The 23,319-nt window shown below is 38.6% G+C and overlaps 1 protein-coding gene across 1 annotated transcript in view; it reads left to right on the forward strand.

Annotated features, from left to right (window-relative positions):
* LOC138157907 (transmembrane protein 132C-like) overlaps window positions 1-23,319 on the forward strand; it is a 612,402-nt gene that overhangs the window by 251,288 nt on the left and 337,795 nt on the right. The window lies entirely within an intron of this gene.

A 23,319-nucleotide genomic window follows, 5' to 3' on the forward strand; every position in this document is an offset into this window, starting at 1 on the left:
ATCTCCATGAGAGCATAGATTGTCTTAGTTTTTGTGTTTTTATTCCCAGAGTCAAACATAGTGCCTGGCACATAGTAGGTGCTTAATCACAAAGTCCAGTCAGAATAGAGAGCTCCTGGTTATCACACATCTGGTATGTTATCAGAGCCAGACTCAAACCTATGGCAACTGGATTCAAAGATAACCACTTTTTCCACCAAGCCATTCTACCTTTTGTTGTTTTGTCAAAACCCTGGGACAGTTTCATTGCCTGTATAAGGTATATAAACTTATGGTCTTTCTGTTCATTTGAATGCGGTAATCTGGGTGATATGAAGCCATCATTTACTTGGGTTTTTCCCATGTGAATTGTTCTCCTTTGAGTGACCATGGAACTCATTAAGGAGGTCTTTTAGTGTTCCAGTGCATCATGCAATCAACACAATGCCATGAATAAACAGAAGCACCTAGAGAGCTTCAAAATCTATAGGGAACATCTCTTCTAGGTAGATTTTACATGAGATATCCTGACTTTTTAAATTTAAATTTTAATTTATTCTTTTTAAACCAGAGCTGTGATTAAATCAGTATAGGGAAATCACTACAATTCATACTTGTTCTGTGACTTATAGACTTAAAGAGGAATTGGACATCTAATAGTCTGAAAAATGTAGTATCATTGATCATGAAAGGAAATAGGATGGGCAGTGACATAAAAAAAAAATGTTTCCATTCCAGACTTCTGGTTTCCATAATTGCCTATGTCCTTGATTGTTCTATAACTTGCCATTAAAATGAGGTAGATAATATCTAACCTTCAAAAGTACTGGGATAATTATTGGATTCAAGACCCCATAAAATCCTCCTTTAAAAGGGACTGTAAAAGGGATCATTCCCTAATTAGCATTTAAAAAATTCTTATTCTTAATAGAAGTAGAATTATATAATGAAAAGAACACTGGACTAGAAGTCAGAAGATTTGGGTTCAAATAATACCTATTACACTTTGCTAGTTGTGACACCACAAACAGGTCCTGAAACCTTGATTAATCTCATTTCTTCTTCTGTAAAATGGGGGAAATAATTTCCAGCAACTCTGTATGTTATCAAACAAATATAGGACTATATTAGCAGAGAGTGTTTCCTCACCAAGAATTCTCCAATTCTTACATTTTACTCACCATATTTTGTTGTCTCTTTGTTTAGGCACAAAATTAAGACAAAAGATCCCAAGCCCGCTGATAGAAGAAATATCTGTCCTTTTTGTATTATTATTATTAATTATTATCATTAACATAACCTGTGATTTCAGTGGAGTAAGGAGGAATGTCTTCCACCAATGGACACTGGCATCTTCTTTGCCACTTAGTATCTTAAGAGAGTTGTCTAGAGGACTGAAAGGTGAAATCATTTTTGTTGTTAATAATGATAACAGCATTATTCACTATTAATGTTGTTATCTAAGTAACACTTTAAAATTTGCAAAACTGTTTCCACACATTGTTTCATTTTATCCTCACAACAAACCTGCAAATAAAACAACATTATTATTTCCATTTTGCAGATGGGGAAACTGAGGCTGAGCACTACTTAAATACTTCCCCAGGATCACACAGCTATTTAGTGTTAGATTCGAATGCAGGTCTTTCTAACTCCAGGTCCAGGTTTCTATCTACTAACTTGGACTGGGTCACACATACAGTATATGTCAAAGGTGGGACTTAAACCTGGGTCTTCCTTGGAATTACCAAGGTCCGTTTTCCATCTACATTACCACTTACTTTAAAATCGAAAAAAGATAAAATATTTGCGTTAGATTCCTTACGAAAGGTAGATATGATGAATGGATGGGAAAAGTTATTTTACCTGATTGGTTTCATCATATTTTTATGCTATATTGAGTACCCACAATGATCTTATAGGATTCATGAGTCCTGGAAACACCGAAATCTTCTAGTCTTTAGCAATTATAGAAAATACAGTAGAGTATAATAACGCTTTTGATTGTCATCCTACCTGCCAGGGTTTTATTGATTTGCAAAATCAATTTCAGAAGAGGAAGGATTCTAAGAGATTTAGTGCACTCCTGCCCCCTTCATTTTACACATAAGGCTTACCAAAGGTCATACCACCAAGCAGTGACAGTCAAAACTAAAACCATTTGGACCAAAGCAATCTTGAGAGTATTAAATCTGGTTATAAAAGAGATTTTGTGAGAAAACTGGATCTTTTGTGCAAGTACTATCTCAGACGTTTCATTTCAATAATACATAATTTTTTAATTCAATTAAAAACGGTTTATTTCTCTAGATTTCAGTTGAAAGTGAAACCTTGGGTTCAGAGAAAATTGTGGTTGATGTCATCATCTGAAGATTTTAGCATAAGCTTTCACTTTGGAAAAAACATAGATTTTATGTCAATAAAAATTGAACAATCAATGCCATCCCAAAGTGAAATGGGCTACCCCACTAGGTTGGGGTCTGATTTCAGTCTGATTCCCCATCACTGGAGAACTTCAAGCAAAGTCTATGTGACCACTACAAAGGCATGATATAGGAGGGATTCCTACATTTCGATTGGTGGTTTCCAAGGTTCCTCCTAGTTCTAACTCTCTGAACCTCAGTTTCCTGATCTGTAAAATACAGAAGCCACACCTAAGACCTTTAAGCTTCCTTCCAGCTGCCAATATCAATGAACCTAGGATCCTAATTTCAACAGTAGTAATAATAATTATCATTTATAAAGCACTTGAAAGTTTAAGAATCACTATACTCTCAATAGAGAGATGATGGATAAGTGAAGAAGAAGAAGAAGAAGGAGAAGGAGGAGAAGGAGAGAGATACATCTCATTCTTTCTGTTGAGGTCTTCACAAAAAATACCACTTCACCCAAAACAATCCTGTGAATTAAATAGTAAAAATATTATTATCCACATTTTACAAATGAGAAAATCAAAGCTCAAAAAGGATGATTTTCCCAGTATCACACTTACAGGCTTTCAGGGACAGGATTTAAACTCAGATTTCTCCTATCCCAAGTCCAGCACTCTTTTCACTACATGCTATTGATATCTAAGTGGTGAATAAAATGACCATAATTCCATGTTCCTAGCATACTAAGGCAATTTTCAAAATATATTCTGACCTGGCAAGATAAAATTCCTGCACAATTAGTATCTGACCCACATGGAAGCCAAGAACTTTCTTCTTCTTCTCAAAGCCTCACTAATGAAAACTCCCTGGAGATTCTCTTCAAAGACTAGGTTAGAGACACAATAATGGTTTTAGCTATTGGGACAAATTCCAAGTGCATCCCATGAATGTTGTTAACTGAAAGGAGAATTGTACCCTTCATCATTTGTTTATTTAATAATTTGTCAGAACCCACTTTAGTATCTCGAAGGAGCTTGTATATATGTCATATGGGCCCCAGACAGTAAAAGGGTTTAATTTATCGGCATTAACATACTCCATTGGCAATGTCAAGTCCACCCAACAAACCCTGTTGCCTCTGCTTTTCCCCTTTATATCTATAGTTTATTATATAGACTTCTTCTTTTGGCCTGCTCCTGGTATGAAACTTCACTCTCATTTCATGTTATCAAGATTCCATCATGGGGAAATAATGATAGTTTTCCAATATGTAATGCCTAAAGATACAATCTTATCAGCATCTCACTGTGTATTAAAGTTATACCCATTAGACCGTAAAATAATAATGCTGTAAATAAGCTCAGTGTTGGAAAAACTAGGGTGAATTTCTGACAGATACCTTCCTGGTTATGCAGAATTTGATGACATAAAACCTAGTGCTTCCTCATTTTACAGTGGGAAGTTTCTTCATGGAAATTGTTGGCCAAGGGAACAAGTTGTATTGGGCACCCTGATAGATATAGAATATTCCATAACAGCATTTTAAGTGTGTGTGTTTGTGTGTGTGTGTGTGTGATTGACCCCTTTGGCAGGCTGGTGAAGTCTATAAATCGCCTCTACAAATGGTGTTTTTAAATACCTAAAATAGGGGTGGCTGGGTAGCTCAGTGAATAGAGCACAGGCCCTGGAGTCAAGAGGACCTGAGTTCAAATCTGGCCTTAGACACTTAACACTTACTAGCCATGTGACCTTGGGCAAGTCACAACCCCAATTGCCCCTCCAAAAAGCAAAAATTAAAAAAAAAAACTAAAATAAAATATGTATAGTTACAAAAGAAATCAATTATATTGTAATATGGTTATTAAAAAACAAAAAGTTCATGGACCCCAGATTAAAGACCCACTTCCCTAGATAGAAAATGACCCCATGCCTAGGACTAAGTAGTACATAAATGAACAAAATTCAACCTCCTTGGATTCTGTGGGGTAGTCAATATATGCATATAACCACATTAAAAAACTGACCTCTCTAGGAGGTCTCCTCTGAGTATAAATTTTTAAAGAAGGATTGTGACTTAAGTCTTTATTTCCTCTGGTCCCTGGAGCAGTGCCTAGCACAAAGTAGGTTTGTTGTTTTTTTGATTGATTGTTCTCCAGCACTCAGAGGAGATATGGCCTTGTCTTCTAGGAATTCATATTAGTCAATCAATAAACATTTTTAAACACTGCTATGAGTCTAGTATTGTGTTTGGTACTACAGTTTAAACGCAAGATTCTCCTGTCATTTGCATTAGAGTCTAACCTGGTTCCTGGATCAAAAGATGCCAAGGAATGAGAGATTTAATGATGGAAGGGACATTAGAGGCCTAGTCCAATCCCCTCCTTTTATAGATGATTAAGCTGAGACCCAAAGAAAGTTGGATCTTTGATTTACCCAAGGTCATGGAAAGTACCAGACATGAGATTTGAATCCAGTTCTCCCTGGCTCCTAAATTCACCACTTTATCCATTATCTAAGACATTGAAAACTAATAGATTCATCCTTTTTTTTGAGAAGGGGCCGGGGAAGTCTTTTCTTTCTAAAATTATTATCTGGAACAGCCATACTTTTTGGCAATGGAAATTTCCTCTGTCCTCCAACATGGATTTTTCCCTTTGTAGTTGTGGTTTCTTGATATTGTGTTCCTCCAAATTCCCAAGCCTTAACATGTAAAATGCAATTCTTCAGTCCTTTGTACAGCTGAGTGGCCTGTGTTTTTTTTCTTATTTGATTTGGCTCTTTTCTTGTTTTAGTGGGAAAGGAGCCAAAGACATGAATATTCATGGCACTGTTAAACAAGATTTTTATTGAAAACAAAAATAGTTCTGAAGGCTTTCATTTGTCACTCTCCAGCCAGCCAGAAAAAGCCCCATTGAACAGATTTATATCGGCAATTTTTGTTGTTTGCAGGTTACTTTTGGTGAGAATGTACAGCACCCTCCCAGTGAGCAAGGTATCTGGCTGTTTCTCCCCCCACCCTTTATTTTTAGACTTACAAATGAGTTCTCCTGTTTATAATCTTTCTGACTTTCCCTACCCCCTTTCTAAGCAATGAGGGACAACCAATAAAAGCTGAATAGTTAAGAGGAAGACATCACTCTTTGACTTGCTTGTGTATAAGCATGTGTGTGTGTGTGTGTGTGTGTGTGTGTGTGAGTATGTGTGGGTGCCAAAAGGAGGAGGAACTTGTGTTTTGGTTTCTTTCCTGATTATCCTGGATAGTAAGTGGAATGAGGTTGAGACTTCCCCAGTCTTCCGGAATGGATCTTGTTTTATTCTGTCTAATTTTTGCAAGTCCCTGCTTGCTATCTCCTGTATTCAAGTGGGCTGTAGCACTCTATGATATTGATTAATCGATGCATTATTCTTCCACACACATTCTAACAGTTCAAGGCTACTCATTTTTCATGAGTGCTATTGTTATTTAGCAGAAAATAAATAAGCCATCAGAAATGTATTGCAGTGCCAACTAAAATGTGAGGGTGATTTTTACTTCCAGCTTTTTTGTAAACGGTACTCATTTATGAAACAGAAATTCCCAGAAGGAGATGTCAAATTTTCATAGGATGAGAGCTGTTGAGGGTGGTGATTGTGATAATATGATAGAGGCCCTGAAAACATGAGTCTAATTGCATCTCGTTGCTTTTTCTTCCAGAAATCTATCAATGATGTGACTATGCCTATGTCATTCATTTTATTCACTAATCATCTATTAAGCAACGAGCAAAGGCCCAGCACTGTGGCAGGCTCCTAGGAGAAGACAGACAATATAAGAGCAGTGCCTGTCCTCAGGGAGCTTACATTCTATTAGTGGGAAACAATTTGCACACATATCATTACATACAAAACAAATACACAGAGGATGAAGAGCTGGCCTCAGAGCCATGCGGACCTGGGTTCAAATCTCACTCTGGACACATTCTGGCGTGTGTGATTCTGGTAAAATCATTTCATAAGTCGTGTCTTCTGGGCCAGAGGTGTAAAACACACCACCTACAGGTACACATGGCCCACAACACTCCCCAGTGAGTGAGTCCTGAACCAGATTAAAGTGTAAAATATTTAGCAAAATAAAGACACAATAAATCAAAGATAACATTATGTTTTACAACTAAATCAACATGGCACCAGCAGGGATGTCTATATATGGATTAATCGCCCTTATGTCTTTTGAGTTTGACACAATTGTTCTAGGGAACTGTAAGATTAAGTTATAGAGAACTATGACAGGGTTCCCAAATCAATGGAATCACACACATCCAGTCCCTATCCCTATTTCTATGGAAAATAGTTTCAAAGCGATGAGAATGGATGTAGGAAGTAAACTTGGGATTGAAAGGATGGTGCAGAGGATAAAATTCTGAGCCTAGAGTCAGGAAGACCTGAATTCAAGTTTGACTTGTCTGACACTTACTAGCTGTGTGACCCTGGGCAAGTCCCTGTTTGTCTCAATTTCCTAATCTATAAAATGAGCTGGAGAAGGAAATGACAAAACCACTCCAGTCTCTTTCCCTAGAAAACCCCAAATGGGGTCATGAAGAATTGGACATGATTGAAACCAACTGAACCACAAAGAATTTAACACTTCAGCTACACTTTGAAGAACATGGGATCAGTGCCACGTAGGAGGAAATAATAAAATAAATTCTGGTCAAAGAACAGAAGTGAGAAAACCATCTTGGAAAAAAAGGGCTCTTGTGTTCTTTTGGCTTCCCCATGAGCGAAAGTTTGGAGGTCAAAAGTCACAGGGCATTGATATAAATCATTACCACAGCAGCTTAGAGAGTAGGCAGTCAATGCTTCATTAAGGAATATTTGGTATATTTACATTTATTGAATTCAATGTCAGATTAAGAGAAAGGGAGCACTTATTGGTCAGTCAGTCAGTCAAACATTTAGTAATCACTTATTATGTGCTAGGGACTTTGCTGAGCACCAGGGATTCAAAGAAGGGTAAAGGATCCTTGCTCATAATGTAACAGGAAAGACAAAATGCAGACAGCTGTGTACAAACAAGGTATATACAGGAAAAAATGAATGTAATCATCCAAGGGAAGGAACTAGTATTATGGGGGGTGGGAAAAGGCTCCCTTTAGAAAGTATGAATTTAACTGGTATTTCAAGATGTCCAGGAAGGCCAGGTGGGAGACATGAGAAGGCAGAGAATTCCAGGCCTGAGGTCAGTAAACCACTGAAGATGCCCACAATTAGGAGATGGAGTGAGCCTTGGGTACAGAATTCATGTTGAGGGAACTATTATTCTAATACGATTTTTTTTAAATAGGTGATTTTTCAAAGGGAGGAAAACAAGAGTGTCCTTTGGAGGTATGGATCATGGAGAGGGGGCTAATTGGTGGTCAGTGGAGAATAAAGTTATAAAGGAAGGTGGACTTTGGGTGTGTGATTCTGAGCTCTGGGGTGGTCAGACTGATCAAAGTTACAGTGTGGGGGAAAATGCTATGGTCACCTAATATTTGCTCTTAAAAATAATGTGGCGTTGGTATGAGATGTATGGCAAAGATTCATAGACAAAGTACGTAGGACAGTTTATTTGAAAGGTAGATATGTTTGCTCATGATTCTTTTTTTTCTCTTCCCCTTCCCTACCCCATGGAGATTAGCAGGGAAAAGATAAGTAAATCGTGCGTGTTAAATACTTGAAGATGTTTATTTTAAAAAGTCAGGTATGCAACCACAATATTATATTTTGAAGAATCTTAGATTGGGAAGAGGTTTTCAAAGGTGCATTCTGTACCAGAATATGAATTCTCTTCACAATCTTCCTTCAAGTGGTCCAGGCTATGCTCGAAGGCCTTTGGCATGAGAGCGCAGCTTCTTCCTCTTGAGGAATCCCCTTTCACTTGGAGATAGCTCTAAGTAGTAAGATTTTCCCAACATAGAGATGAAATGTCCAACTCTGATACATCCAGATATTGCTGCTAATTCTTCTCTATAGACCCAAATGGAGTAAATCCAGTCCATCTTTTCTATGACAGCCCTTCAGATAATTAAAATAGTCATCATGGCTCCCGAAGTATTATCTCCTCCAAACTAAACATTCTTCATTCCTTCAACTGATCCTTGTGAGCTGCAGGCCATTCACTATCCTAATTAACTTGCTCTTCAAGCTTCACTTAATAAGCTTTTCACATTTACTATTGATCTGTTATAATATTCAGCTACTCTGATATTAGGAAGGGAGTAAATGAATAAACAAAAAATCCAATAATACTTGTAAGGTGTCACATAAATGCTAACTATTAATATCACTGTTATTATGGTGAAGCCAATCTTAGCAGAAGAGATTAGCACACTGTTTCCTGAGCACTGGAGGGATTGATCTGATTACAGTGTAGGATAAGATGGGACAAGATGGAAGCAAGAAATCTGGGGAGAAGATGGATAAAGAGTTAAGTGGAACACAGCTTCAGCTGCCTAGATTTCGTGGGCCACAAGAGGAATTTCACCAATCAGGAATGGAAAAAGACCTGGGTCAAAATGTTCTAGAGCAGAAATGGTTAATTCCTCAAGGATTAAACTCATTTCACCTTTTGCCAAAAAAAAGCACCTATTATTAAGTAGCTGAAAATATAATAGTTACAGCAAGACCATTTCTTTAAAAAAAATAAATGAAAGAAAGATCAGAACATACTCATGATGTCCTTTGCTGCTGGTAGATAAACTTGAAGTTTAGATCTTGATGTCACTTTCCAATAGATTTGGGTTGTCAGATTTTATCAGAGAGATTTAATGCAAACATTTGTTTCTCCAGTCCCTACATTTTCATCTGATTTTAGTTCCTTCTGTTTTACTTACACAAAAACTTATAAATTTTATATACTCAAGATAGGTTCCCCCCCCAATAGTATATAGTTTTTTTTTTCTATCTCTTCTTTAGTTACCAATTTTTCCCTTACACACAATTGTGAAAGACAGAACTTTCTACTCTCCTCTAATTTTATGTGCTATGATTTTTTCATATGTAGATCATTTATCCATGTGAAATTGATTGTGATATAAGACATAAGATATTGATCTAAACCTCTTTTTTTTTTTCAAAACCGCTGTCCTGTTTTCCTAGCAATTCTGGTCAAATTACAATATCTCAGAGCTGGGAAAGGAATTCAAAAAGCCAATGAGTCTAGACTGTACCTGAAAAATAATCCACTTTCCTATATATCCAGCAAACTTTTGTGAGTAGCAGCGCAGCACAAGGGTTGTTCATCTTTTTGTCATTACTTACTCTAATTAAATGTCCCACTTCCTTTTCTGATCCTACATTTCATTTATGCTGTCTTTCATGATACTCTTGATGTGTGAGTCATAATTGGTAATATGCAGTGTTCCAGTGATACCCTTTTTGCTTCCCTCTATTGCCTTTTGGTCACCTACTTCTTTGACTTTTGGAAGAGTTTTCTATGATTTATAGTCAAATGGTATCACTAAGAAAATATTTGTGACCCACAGAAGAAAGGGTTAAATGATATTTCTGTAGGATGCAGATAAAATTAGGTCAAGGGAATTAAGAGAAAATAGTTTTCCATTGAGGTAAGTATTGAATCAGGACAAAACACAATATGCTTGGAGTTGCTTCACCTTCTGACATTTGTGTAATTGTAAAAGAAAAAAAGTGGATTCATTTAGATTGAATTAAATTTAAACTGAAAAAAATTAGTAATCACTGACATTTATCAGCAGGAAAATGGATATGGCTGAGTCCAATAGACTTTATGTGCTTCTTTTCACTATTTCTTGGCATTTATTTAATTACTTGTCCATGCTTGAAAGACAGCTGTCTAATAATAGCAACTTCCATCAATACATCCATTTATGAATTCCCAGAGTTTCCAATGCTCAACACAAACTCCCAACTAAAATCCCTTCTTCTAACAATGGGATGAAACCTCAGGCTTCTTAGTGATCTACTAAACCAGGAGTAATTGAAGACCAAAAGGTAAATGTGCAGTGTCCAAAGGAAAAAGAATAGGGAAATTTAATAGAGCATTGACCTTTGTCCATGAAGATGATACTATTTTTCCTGCCTGTCAAATACTAGCTTTGAGATTGTCTTCTACTCCTGCTTTGGATGGGTTTTATTATACAGTCACATCCTTTATTTTCAAAAGCATTGCAAAACTTAAAGCATTGTGTAAATATTGATACTATATTATTATTATTACTATAAATGACACAAGTTAAAAAAGAAACAAATAAACATTAAGTACCTATACTATGCTAAGCACTTTATAATTATTATTTCATTTGATCCTCACAACAGCCCTGGGAGGTAAGAACTATTATTGCCTCCATTTTACAATTGAGGAAACTGAGGCAAAACAGGTTAAGTGATTTCCCCAGAGTCACAAAGCTTGAACCCATGTATTGCCTGACTTCAGGGCCAGCATTGTATCCACTCTGCTGCCCAAATGCCATGTATCATTTGTTTAAATAAATACTATGCACTAGGCACTCTTCTAGGGAATGAAAATTCAAAGAGAAGCAACACACACACACACACACACACACACACCCCAAACCCTGTTCTCCAGTAACTCACAATCTAACAGGGACACAGCATGCAAACAATCATGGGCAAACAAAATATGATCAGGAGAAACTAGAGATAATCTCAGAAGGAATTCATTAGCATTTACAGGAATCAAGAAAGGCTTCATTCGTGAGGAAGGTGGGATTTGAGCCCAGTAGTAAAGGAGGCCAGGAAACTCAGAAAGAGATGAGAAGGAAAAGAAATCTAGACATGGAGGTCAGCCAGTGAAAATGCATGGAGTCAGGAGATGTAACTTTCATATATGTGTCACTCAGGATATGATGACTAATAGGATTAAATTGAAAAATGGTGCCATATTGTATAATTATACATTCAAGTGACATGCCGTGATGTCAGAGACCAAAAAGGTGATTCCCATGAACTAACCACTGATCCTGCTTTTTGATGTCAAGTGGCCCTTTGACAGTCTCATTTCTAAAGTAGATACACTCACGTAAATTTGGAGTTTTCATCCTACAATCCATCCAGTTTAGTCAGTAGCTACATGATCTCAGTTATCTCCAATCATGCTACCAGGATTCTGGCCATCCTTCTCATCATCCCCATCTACCAGAACTTGGACTCTGCCCCTGGGACTGGGCTTTGAGATTTCAGCTGTAACCTTTTCTTCTTTAGAACCAGAAATGTCTCACCTCAGGACTTCCCAAGCATTCCCAAACCATGGTAAACATCCCCAGTCGCTCTCTCTCTCTCTCTCTCTCTCTCTCTCTCTCTCTCTCTCCCGTTCCCCCTATATCTATGTATATACTTTTATGAGAATGTTAGCTTCTTGAGTGCAGAGACTGGCATGTTTGCATTTGTATTACCAACATTTAGAACATTGTAAGTGTTTAATGAATTTTCGATAGAAAGGAAATAACTTGCCCCAAGTCATGCAGGTAATAAATATCAGAGCTGGGATTCAGAGAGCCCAGAAATCCAGTTTCAATTCCTCCATACCTATCAATATCAATGAAATAAATTTTGAGTAATGTTTTTTTCTTTTCATCTATACATATTCATATATCTAATATATATACATATATGTGTATATAGCATACATGTATATGTGTTATATATGTATGTGTATATAGAATTGTGATGCATATATGTACACATGTAATAAGTATGTGCACACCTATATGTATACATTGATGCAGATGCAGACAAATCTCTAAGAAATGTGATCCATACTATGTCCAAAGGGCTATAAAACTGTGCCCAGCAACATTTGACCCAGCAACATTACTATTAATATGTACAAAAATATTTATAGCAGCTCTTTTTTTGTGGTGGCAAAGAATTAGAAATTGAAGAGATGCCCATTATTTGGAGAATGACTAAACAAGTTGTACATGACTGTGATGGATTACTGATGTTCCATAAGAAATTGTGAGCAGGATGCTCTCAGAAAAACTTGGAAAGACTTATGAACTGATAAGAGAGTGAAGTGAGCAGAACCAGGAGAACATTGTGCATAGTAACATCAATATTATACAATGATGAATTGTGAATGCCTTAGCTATTTTAAGCAATACAGTGATCCAAAATGATTCTGAAGGACTTATGATGAAAAATGCTATTCACCTCCAGAGAAAGAACTAATGCAATATGAATGAAGATTGAGGAATACTTTTTTTACTTTATTGTTCTTGTGGGTTTGGTCTGCATTTTCTTTTGCAACATGGCTAATATAGAAATGTTTTGCATGATTGCACATGTATAAGCTATATCAAATTTCCTTCTCAAGGAGGTAGAAGAATTTGGAACTCAAAATTTTTAAAAATAAATATTAAAAAAGATTGTTTAAATGTAATTGAGAAAAAATTAAATAAAAAGTAAATGTAAAGTAAAAAAATAACTACCCCAAAAACTGAAATATGATCCACCATATATAACTATTTTATGTATTATATTTTTGTACTGATACAATATAATAGAAAATAATAATATTAATTCATATACAAATACATATTATGATGGTTCATATTTCTTCTTAGAGAAACTGTAATTTTTACCCTTTTATGCCTACTGCCTTACTTCAGACTTTCTGAAAGAATTTTCACAGTATCCCTGAGCCAGAAGGGACCTTAGAGACCAATTCATCACTCTTCTTTAAATAAGATTCTCATCTACAACATACTTGAAATATAGTCAATCACCCTTTGTTTGAGGATAAGGCTTACCCAAATAGGGTAAGCCCTCTGCTCCCCAGTTTAGCCTATTTTGCGTTGAGGTATCTCTAATGGTTGAGAAGAAGAAGAAGAAGAAGAAGAAGAAGTAGTAGTAGTAGTAGTAGTAGTAGTAGTAGCAGTAGTAGTAGTAGTAGTAGTAGTAGTTGTGGTAGTAGTTGTGGTGGTGGCAGTAGTAGTGGTAGTGGTAATCATTTTTATTGTGTTTCTCACATCCAACTTATATCTGCCCCTTTGCAAACCTCTTCCCTGTTGCTGATACTTCTGCCCTCTGGGGCTGGCAGAGCAAGACTAATCTCAGTTGCATATGATGTACTTCCAGATTGTTTTATGCTCTATCTGGGGAACCTTCCATGTTCTCTCAACCAAGGAGCACCTTAAATACATTATTTCAACAAAAATTTAACCACCACAGAACAGAACCTTGGGATTTTCCAAAACTTCCTGTTTGGGGTTTTAAAAGCATCCATTCCAAAGTGTACATTGTCCTTTATCCCAATCACCTGACTCCTTCCCATAACTTTTCTGTGAGATGCTGAGAGAGAAAATATGGCAAGCTTGGGCCCATTCTATAGATGGGGAAACATAAATATAGCAAGTAAGTATTCTTCCTGAGATTAGGAGGTAAAACCAGTCCTCCCAGCTATCACTCCATTATTCACTGGTTAATGCCATAGGTGTGGGGTGTGATCTGGTCAGACCAAACCTTTTTTTTTTTTTCCAGAGGTGGGAGGGAGTTCACAAGTTCAGTCCCTGAATACAGGAGGAATTCAGCCACCTCCTGTATCATCTTATTCAAATTCCCTCTTGGTTTGGGATGCCAGAAAGGATTTTATCCTCTAGACCGTGCCATTATGTATGGTGGCCAAATTTTTGTTGATGTAATGTACTTATGGTGCTCCTTGGTTGAGAACATACAGGAGATACATTTGTAAAGATCTGTACCTCTTTTTGTTCTCCTAAGCATAAATCAGTTGTGAGCCCTAAATGCTTAATTGACTTGAACCCAAAAGAATCAGTCAAAGTAGTTCTGGGAAAGCTGGTTTCCTGGGATCCAGTTGTTTGAGATGTTTAACATCTAGGATCAGGGCCACTGTCTAGATCTGAGAGAGAAAGAAGTTGATTACTGTATCTGTACAGATCTTCTTTGTATGTGCACACACCTCTGCCTATATGCTATTGTAATGATGGAGTGTTACCCTGCCCTCACCCCAATTAATATAATCAAAGAAGTCCCAGATAGTTTGATTAAGTCATCAATCAAGAAGTATTAACTAGGGAAAAAACAAGTCTTTAATCAGTTTGAAGGAAATAGGTGCTTTGATCCTTGAATAAAGATAGATGATATCATACCACCACCATCTTGTGACTGTTGGAAGGCTAAGCTGCACCATCCAGTGGTCGGCCACTCTGTTGTTGTTCATCATTAATTTTCAGAAAGGACCAATGACATCTCAGGATGATGTCTTGCCTTGAATGTGAATTTGATTTAAGTGAGGCAGAATTACATAGAATCGTCAGTCTCATGCTCTCTTCCAGAGTCCTCAGAATCTAGATCCCATCCCAATCCTATAGTAGGACAAAAGTCAAGATGACTGGTAATGGTTCAGAATGCAGTGGATAACCTTGGTGTCTTCGATGTTTGCCAAACCCTAAGATCTCCAAAGTGCATTCCTCAGCCACCTTCATGGTCATTGAAACAAATTATTCTTATCTGCCCATTCCTCCATTGGGAGTGTCCATGCACTGGGGGTAACCATCCCCCTAACTCACCAATGGGTTTGAGCCCCATCAGTCAACCTCAGTCTGGTTTAGCCTGTATATTGAGATGGTTTTACCAGAGTACAGCCACTGCACACGGTGCAGCTTCTTGGAGCCACAAGTGAGAAGCAGGTGAGCTCATGAGCAGGTCTGAAAAGAGCTCAGCAAAACCTCACACCAGAGGTACTGGTCCTCCTGAGCACCCTGTACACCCTGAGGGCACTCTAGTAGCAAAAGAGTTCCATTTAAATTCCTGAGGAAGAACCCATCTCTCAGGCAACCATGGAAATTCAGAAGATCTCAAGGTCCTGTCAAAAGTACTGCCAGTAACCAGAGTCTGTATCAGTCCACTGGAGCTAGTAATAGAAGCCAACAGAGTTGGGAGATGACTAAGGAGTCTCCCTGAGAAATACATGCTGAGGCACTGATCTTAAAAGGCCAACAGAGAGATACACTTCAGGGAACTTATTAAAGACTATATGGGGTTGGCGGGGAGGACTTCCAGCCACCCAAAGTTGTGACTTATACATGCAGAGAATACATGACCAATGGATCACAATTGAAAGTCCTTTTCACCACTTTCCCCAGGGTAAGGAGAGAGTGTGCCCCCAATTCAGGGAGCATATTTTTTGTGACTACTTTTCTTAGGGCTGAACAGCAACAACTGAAAAGCTTTCAGGAATGTTGGTTTGTTTTTTTGTTTTGTTTTGTTTGGTTTGGTTTTTTGTCTGGGCTGGAGTGAGGGTGCCTTGATATGTGGCTTTATTGGTGCGACAAAACTCCCTTTGCCAACACTCACACACCAGTTACTTCTCTTTTTTTTATTATTATTTTTTAAAGCAATCGGGGTTAAGTAACTTGATCAAGGTTACATGGCCAGTTATTTCTGGGTGTGGTGCTAAGTATCTGAGCCCGGATTTGATCCCCAGGTCATCCCAACACTGGAGCCGGTGCTCTTACTCGCTATGCTACCTGGCCACCCCTCCTTATCTTTTTCAATATATCTTCTTAGTGCCATTCCTGAGGACATTATGTCTCAGAGGCAAGACTTTGTAATGGAAATGCAAACTTAAAGATCTTCCCTGCCCCTAGGCTAGAGTGCACCTGGAGCCTGGGGTGGAAGGCTAGTTTTTCAGTAGATACTTCTTGATTGGCCAGTGAGTCAATAAGGCTGTTACATTCTCTGAGCCAGGAGAAGGCTATATAAGCCCTGATGTGTAGCTTTGTTTTGGGACTCACTTTGAGAAGTGTTCTGTAATTTGATCTGAATTCTGGGAAGCCGTTGTTGAGAGTCCCCCGGCTTTGAAAAACCCAGAATGTGGAAACCCAGATGTTGACTGGGTATGGATGTAATGGTTGGACAGTTTGAAAATCTGTCTACTTGATGTTTCTGTCTTGATAATTATGCCTGTATACTTTGAGGTTCAGGGTGCTGACCTTTTCTCCTGAACAAGGTAAATGATATATGTCTGACTGATTAAAGTAAGCTTGTTAACCCATTTTGAGTTGCTTTCCTTTAACAAAGCAGATCCAAGAACCTGTGTGAGCAGGCACCCTGGGGACACTGGGGTGCTTGCTGCTACAGACTTGAACCCAGATCTTATTGACAAAAAAAGCACACAGTACTCTCCAGACTAGGTTTCCCATCTTCACTCTCATTAGACTTATTTTGTCTTCACAATATCCTAGTGAAGTAGGTTGGGCAGATATTACTGTTCTCATTTTTGTTGTTTGGTTATTTCAGTTGTGTCTTACACTTTGTGGCCCCATTTGAGGTTTTCTTGGCAGAGATACTGGAGGGGTTTGCCATTTCCTTCTCCAGCTCATTTGACAGATGAGGAAACTGAAGAAAGCAGGGGTTTAGTAACTTGCCCAGATTTACAAAGCTGGTAAGTATCTGAGGCTAAATTTGAACTCAGGTCATTCTGACTCCAGACCAAGCACTTTATCCATTTCGCCACCTACCCACCCTTATCCCCACTTTAAAGATGAGTAAGCAGAGGCCCCAAGAACATAAGTGATGTACCCACTGTCACATTAGCAAGTCATGGAGGTGAGATTATACTGCAGATCTCTTCATTTGTGGATCAGTCAGTGTTTTGTCTATCTTGATAGATGCAATCATCCATACTTACTTTGACTAGAAAAGGTAAAGAAAAATAAATTGGAATCAAAGATGTATATCATTTAGTTTTTCCTATTCTGCCTTTCTACCCTTTTAATTTGTACAGTAGCAGGAAGTAGAGCATCTATGGTGCATTAAAGTTAGATTAGAAATCTCCTGGCATTTAAAACCATCTACAGTTTGACCCCATCTTAACTTCTCCCTCTTAATTCTCTTCTTCCTCTTCCCTCATTGTACATTCCAGTCAAATGTGCTATTTGCTTTTCCCCAAACCCAGCATTCCATTGCCTTCTTCTGTCCCTGAATGGTGACTGTCTCCCATTCCTAAAATTGGTTCCTTCCTCATCTTCACCTTTCAGAATCCTTGTCTTCCTTCAAGATTTAATTGAGATGCCATCTTCTTCAGCACCGCCCTCCACAGTGAATACCATGTACCACTGCAAAAATTCCTGTTTCTCTTTGACTAATCTCACAAGATCATAGATTTGGGGCTGAAAGGAAAGTTGGAGGTCACCAGCTCCAATATTCTAATTTTAGAGATGGGAAAACTGAGACCCAGAAAAGGAAGCTGATTTGCCTGGGCTTACACAGAGAGTCAATGTCAGAAGCAGATTTAAACCCTGTTGCTTGTGATTCCAAATCCATTTCTCTACCCATTGTGATATGCTTCATGTTTATCTTACTAACTCCCTACTTTGGAAGATCTGTATTTATATAATGGTGTCCCCCTTAGAATGTAAACCTCTTGTGCTTATATTTGTCCTTAATTCCTATCAAACACATTATCTTACATATAGTGAGTGTTAAAGGAATATTGAATTGAATATGTGGGAAGCACAATTTAAAGCATCTAACTTACCTGTAAATAAATCACAACTGCCAAATCTTATCAAGGGAGTCAGAGTTGAATAGCAAATTTCCTTTGAATTCTGTTTTATTTTCTAATCTAGTATTTCTCAGCATGCTTTGCTTTTTATTTTTCCCATAACAACATAAGTAAGATCATTGATTGGGAGTATTATTATCTAGCTCAAGTCTCTAATGAATTTAATAGGGGGAAAACTGTGCTTTGCTCTCTGGGAATAGCAAGGCTAACCATAGGTGAAGAACAGTGACAAAAAAGCATGTCTCGTTGTTGAAAAGATGAACTTTCTAAGGCTGAGGTATGTTCAGTCACCATATGCTTTTTTTTAATTATACTGTTCTATTTAATTACATCTAGGTGAAGCAAAATGATTCTCCTTCATTGTGTCATTTTAATCAACAAGACAAAAATATAAGATCTTGCTCGGTGCTTGATAAGTAAACATAACCTCTACTTACTGGATTTTATTGGCACCAATAATTGGCAATTTGCACACAGGGACCCAAGAGGAAGAGGGGGAAGGGAAAGAACAGGAAGTGGGAATAGATTGTTAGGAATGATCTCAATTGTGACCTGAAGAGGAAGGGGACAAGAAGCATTTGCTTCTAAGACTCTGGTCCAAGGTCCCAGAAATGTCCTCTCCATCTCTCCACCAGCAAACCCCCTTTGCTATTCTTTTAACTCAGGATGCAAGATCCAAGTGAAATTGTTATCAATCAATGAGCACTAGTTAGTTGCCTAGTATGGCAGGCATTATAATAAGTGAGAAGGGGTGCTCATACACAATAGCCTAGATTCTACTGCGCAGTACATCTTTACAGATGAATAAAGCATACTACAGATGAACTATCGAGACAATGATGGGGCAGCTAAGTGACACAGTGGTTAGGGCACTGCGGGGCTTGGAAAAAGGAAGACACATCTTCCTGAGTTCAAATCCAGCCTCAGATATTTACTAGCTGTGTCACCCTGGGCAAGTCACTTAACCCAGTTTGCCTTAATTTCCTCATCTATAAAATGAGCTGGAGAAGGAAATGGCAAACCACTCTATGGTCTCTGCAAAGAAAATTCCAAATGGGGCTATAGAGAGTTGGACATAACTAAAAAATGACTTAGCAAACAAAATCTGCCGCCTTAGCTCCTGATATCTTGACTTCATTCAAAAGTCAGCCCTGGTCCTTAAAACTAAAACTTCACACACACACACAACTTCACAAAATCTTCACGTCACAAAACATCTAGTCTGTGACCCTTGGAACATGGAATGATAGACAATCATTAGGCTATAGAGCCCTTGTGAGAAGTGGGATGGTCTCATTCTCTCTTTTTGTATTCCCAGTGCCCAGCATGTGGTAGGCATTTAATAAATGTTTGTTGATAGATTGCTTGAGTGATGTTACTTACCCAAGCAAGAGAAGGTCCAAGTTTATAGCAGCTTTGTCTGGGAGTGATTTTTTTTAATCCTTTTATCATTTAGCTTTAAAATGAGTAGCTAGGGAGAAGAATGTGTTTATCAAGTCTCTGAGCTGCTTTTCATTACCCAAAAAAGAGAGGGAATAAAAAAATCTTAATGAAGGCATGTTTGGGAAAGTAATGAGTTATTTCCACAAGTGCCCTGGCATGCTGACAGTGATCAAAGTTGGAAAACCATTTATTTCCTCTGTATTTCATGTCAGAAGTTTTCTTGTGACCCTTGTTAATTAGAAAAGGCACATGGTCTTTACAAGCATTCCTACCCTTCAGTCAGCTCCCCCCTTTGTTTCTCAGCAGGGGAAGAATCTTCACCCCAGTCTCAGGGGTGTGTCTCCTCACTCCCCATTCCCTTTCTGATGCTCTCCCTTCAGCCTCTCCTTTCTTCTCCTCAATTTATCTTTCAGTACCCAACTTCAACCTTTTCTTAAGGAAAATTTATTCAACACCAACCAGAAGAGCCTCTTCTATCAAGAATATTAAGATGCTACTTGGTACATTCCTCACCCTGCACCTCTGCCCCTCAGATTCATGCTTTCCAAGAACCAGTCCTTTAGCATCTGGGTGGATGCTGTGTTTGATGGGCAGATGGAGGGAGCCCTGTACTTCTTCCAGAGAACAGACATCCCTATGATCTGTAATTGATCAACGAACAGTCAATGAAGTGGCAGGCACTGTGCCAAACTCAGAGGATACAACCAATGGCAAAGCCAAAGTCCCTGGAGTTTCCTTTCAGATGGGAGAAACAGCATATAAATAACTAGGTAATCCAAGATATAAACAGAATAGATGGGAATAATCTGAAAGGGGAGGGAATGGCAGCTGGCGGGGGGGATCTCCTGCCAAAAGTGGGGTTTGAGCTGAGTTCAGGGAAACCCGATGGCAGAAGTGAGGAGAGAGATCATTGCAGGCATATGGATAACCGTGACAAAGCACAGGCAGGAGATGGCACGTTAGCATCATCCCCATCAAAAGCTAACATTTTCATGGAGGAGGTTAGGTAGCATGTTGGATAGAGAACAATGCCGAGAGTCAGGAAGATTGCTTTAGATTCTTGTTAGCTGTGGGACCCTGGGCAAGTCACTTAACCTTTGTCTGTCTTGGTTTCTTCATCTGAAAAATGGGGCCCACAATAGCATTCACCTCCCAGGGTGAAGATCAAATGAGAAGAAATGTGTAAAGTGCTTAACAGAGAACCTGGCACATAGTGGGGACTGTATAAATGCTAGCTACTATTATTATTATTCATCGCTTTAAGATTGACAGAGTACTCTATAATGTTACCTCAGGTAATCCCCAAAAGAACTATATGAGGTAGATAATTTTATTTACCCCACTTTGTGGATTAAAAAAAAACCCAGCTGAGTCAGAGAGAGGTTAAGGAAACCATCCAGGAGCACACAATAAGCATCTAAGGCAAAATGTGAAGTCTTTCTTAATCGAAGCCCAACATTCTGCCTCCTGGGCCAGAGCAGGAAAGCCAGTATGATGATTTATAGAGTTTGTGGAAGAAAGCCAAGTGTTAGAAGACTGGAAAGGGAGGAAGGAGTCAGGCCGCAAAGAGTTATAAAAGCCAAACAGGTGATTTTATATTTCACTTTGGAGGCAATAGGAAGCCACTAGTGTTCATTGAGGGTAGGATGGTGCAATAGATGGTCAGTTAGTCAGTCAGCATTCAGCAGCCAACATTTATTAAGCACCTTCTATATGCCAGGTACCGAGCCTAGCTCTAGGGATTCAAAGAGGGGTAAAAAAAATCCCTGCTCTTAAGGAACTCATTCATAATCTATTGGAAAGACAGAGGTGAGAAGGAAGAACTTTCCCAGTTTGGGGGGAAAAGCCCATACAAAGGCATGGAGATGGGAGATGACGTGTCCTGTATAAAGAACACCAGGAAGGCCCTCGTGGCTATACCAAGGAGTGAAGGAGGTGAATAAGATAGCAAGAAGGCTGGAGCATTGGGAGGTTTAAGGGATGGGTATGTCCAAGGAACAGATACTTCATATCCATGACTGGGCCTTAAGCAGGGATGCCCTGGAGCTCATGGACTTTCTCACCTGGAAGTTTATCAGTTAATAGGACCCAAGTTTATAGTCAATAGTCAATTAACATTTATTAAGCACCTACTATGTGCCAAGTCATGTAGTATAACCTCCTCATTTTACAGAGACCTGGAAAGTTAAGTGATTTCATTCAAGCATTCACTCAAAGATACCCATTAAATACCATTTTGCACTAAGCCGCTTAGTTCAGATTTTTCATTTTATAGCTTAAGACACGGAGGCCTGACAACTTAATTTGCATTTATTCAATAAACATTTATTAAGCACCTACTATGTACCATGTCATTTAGTCCAACCTCCTCCTTTTATAGATTAAGACATGGAGGCCTGACAACTTAATTTGCATTTATATAAATATTTGTTAAGCACCTACTATGTACCAGGTCATCTAGTCCAACCTCCTCGTTTTATAGATTAAGACATGCAGACCTGACAACTTAAAGTAGTTTCATTCATGCATTCATTCAAAAAAAATTAAATACCAGGCCTGTCCCAGGCCATCTAGTTCAACTTTTTTGTTTCACAAATCAAGATATGGAGGCTTGACAGCTTAAGTAATTCCATTTGTGCATGCATTCATTCAAAGACATTTATTAAACACCACTTTACACCAAATCGTTTAGTCCAAACTTTTCGTTTTATAAATTAAGACATGGAGGTCTGATAAATTAAGTAATTCCATCCATGCATTCATTCAAAGACATTTATTAAATACCACTTTTTTCCAAGGCATTTAATCCAAACTTTTCACTTTATAGATTAAGACGTGGGGCCCTGACAACTTAAGTGATTTTGTTCATGGATTTATTATTACATTTATTATAAACATTTATTAAATGCCTATTATAGTCTCAACTTCCTTATTTTACATGTTAAGACATGGAGACCTGACAACTTCAGTGCTTTTGTTCCTGCATTCATTCAATCAATCTTTATTAAGCACCTACTGTTTCCAGGTAGTATGCTAAGTGATGAAGATACAAAGACAAAAGCAAAACCCTCCAGGCCTCAAATAGCTGCTGCTGGAATACAGCACAGACATATGGAAACAAGTCTGAGATAATTTGCTGAGAAAGAGAGTACAAACATGGTGAGGGGGAGTGAGGTGGGAGTGTGTGTGGGTCCGGAAAGGCTTCTCTAGGAAATGCCCCTTATCTAGTCCCCAAAGGACTGGGTCAAGGTCACATGGGTCTCCTGGACCAGAGCTGAGGACTGAACTGCACTCCTCACCATCCACATTACTGATTCCTCTGTGCCCACACTAGGTATTGTAATGTGAGAGGGACAAAGTAGAAGACGGAGTTTTTCCTCAATCAATGTCATCTAAGAGAGACAGTTTGTTAAAAGTGACAAGGGCTGGGAAGCTAGGTGGCACAAGGAATAGAGCAGCGGCCTTGGAGTCAGGAGGACCTGAGTTCAAATCCGACCTCAGACACTAAACACTTGCTGGCCGTGTGACCTTGGACAAGTCACTTAACCCCAACTACCCTGCCCTCCCCCCTCCAAAAAAGCAAAAAAAAAAAAGTGACAAGTGGTGCCAGACTCGGGGTGGACCTTAGGAATGACTTAGGAATGACCTGGGCTCCCATCCCACCTTAGTCACTAACTATGTGATATCAGACAAGTCATCTCCCCTCTCTCAGTTTGTCGTTCAGGCATTTCAGTCGTGTCCAATTCTTTGTGACCCCATTTGGAGTTTTCTTGGCAGGGATACTGGAGCAGTTTGCCATTTCCTTCTCCAGCTCATTTTACAGATGAGGAGACTGAGGCAGACAGGGTAACTTGACTTGCCCAGGGTCACACAGCTAGAAAGTGTCTGAGGTGAACTTAGATATTGATGACTCCAAACCCAGAGCTCTATCCACTACCTGCCCAGGCCTCAGTTTCCTCTTCATAAAACAAAGGG

This window comes from Petaurus breviceps, unplaced genomic scaffold (assembly GCF_028583685.1).
Source record: "Petaurus breviceps papuanus isolate PSGF00001 unplaced genomic scaffold, PetGlider_PUasm1.0 101, whole genome shotgun sequence".
Classification (NCBI taxonomy): domain Eukaryota; kingdom Metazoa; phylum Chordata; class Mammalia; order Diprotodontia; family Petauridae; genus Petaurus; species Petaurus breviceps.